Source organism: Acanthisitta chloris, unplaced genomic scaffold, assembly GCF_000695815.1.
Source record: "Acanthisitta chloris isolate BGI_N310 unplaced genomic scaffold, ASM69581v1 scaffold6865, whole genome shotgun sequence".
NCBI lineage: Eukaryota > Metazoa > Chordata > Aves > Passeriformes > Acanthisittidae > Acanthisitta > Acanthisitta chloris.
The window spans coordinates 9,431-11,292 of NW_008671999.1; positions in this window are offsets into that span (position 1 = coordinate 9,431).

Sequence of the window (1,862 nt, forward strand, 5' to 3'; positions counted from 1 at the left end):
TCAGGGAAGAGGATAGGAATCCCAAATTTAGTGACAAAATCCAAAGGTCTATTATGGTCTTCAGGTGGGAACTGTGAAAAATACACACAGTTATGAGATTTGTGCCCTGATCTAGACTTCTGATATCCTACAGATGCTCAAAATCTGCTCTCATGTTTGAGTCATTAAAAACACTGAGCCACTTTCTGCCATGACCTTAAGGCTGTTCACATGCCCAAGAACTGGGACTCACCCTAAGCTGATTTCCAGGAAAGAAATGCTCCATCAGAATTGGGGTTGACCTCTGGGTGTGAGTCCAGGGGAGGCACCAAGTGGATCAGAGGGCTGGAGCACCTCTTCTACGAGGAAAGGCAGAGAGAATTGGGTATGTTCAGCCTGGAGAAGAGAAGCTTTGGGTAACCTAACTGTGGCCTTCCAGTACCTGAAGAGGCTGACAAGAAACATGGAGAGGGACTTCTTACAAGGGCCTGGAGTGACAGGACAAGGGGGAATGGATTCAAACTGACAGAGAGTAGGTTTAGACCAGATACTGGGAAAAAATTCTTCCCTGTGAGGGTGCTGAGGCACTGGAACAGGTTGCCCAGAGAAGCTGTGGCTGCCCCATCCCTGGGAGTGTTCCAGGCCAGGCTGGACAGGGCTTGGAGCAACCTGGGCTAGAGGAAGGTGTCCCTGCCCATGGCAGGGGGTGGGATGAGATGATCTTTAAGGTCCTTCCAACCCAGGCCATTCTACGATTCCCAATATGAACCCAAATTCCCCAGCACATGTCCTTACTCTATAAGGAAATCTCTAATTAGAAGACACCCTAAAATAAACCCTACTGTCACTGACACAGTGAGGGAGCAGCATTACAAGTCCCAGACTAACCGTAATGTTCTCTTGCCTGCAATCCTCTGCACACACTGCCGTTGGGAATATCCATGGCACTCGAGCAGGCACTCAGGCACCCAGACACACACAGAGCAGAAGCTTTCCCCAACAGAGGGGTGTGTGAGCTCTCCAGGGACACTACTCCATCAGGGAACAGCCCCACAACATCATAGCAGCAGGAGCTGAGCAGTACTGGGGAAACAGAAGCAGAAGATGCTGCGAGGTCAGTGCAGCAGAAATGGAGTCTCCAGTTGTCTCAGCTGGTTCATAGGGATCCCAAACTATTGGCATGCTATGCACAGCTCCTGGACACACCAGGCTGCTGTGGCTGGAGAGACTGTGGTGCAGAGCCAGCAGCTTGCTCTTGGGATTACACAAATTATGGCCCTCATCCCTCTGCAGTTTCAGCCTAGCTAGACACAGCCCTCTGGGATGTTGCCATAGGTGTCTCAGGTGGTGACCACTGTGGGGTAGACCAACATCCTTTGTGGCACTGAACACAGAGGAACAGGTGAGTCTGAGCTCAAGGCTGTCAGGAGTCTGGCACAGCCAGAGCTTTCCAGGGCTCATGCTCATCACCTCTGCAGCTGGCTGAAGAGGAGGGAGAGCATCTGACAGAGCCCAACCCAGGAAGAGCCTGAGACAATGACAGGGTTGATGCAAGCACAGGCACTGCCCTCCCCAAGAACAATTTCCCCAGGAAGCTGTGGAAAAGTCCACTGTGGGTCTGGGTAAAAGCCCTCTGGGATGTACACGTCCCTAGTAGTCCATGTAGGTCTTCCCACTCCCTCTTCTCATGGACAAAGCAATGTGGGCAGCTCTGCTGGTCCTGTCTGTGCCAGAGCATAGCCCAGTCCGGACAAACTGAGCCCTGCAGCACCTCTCTCCACCTCTCAGGACCTCCACAGCACATGCTGCTGTAGATGTGCTGACCAGTACATCCAGCTCGCCCATAATCCGCACTCCACCTTCTCTTCTGCCTCACTGGTGTC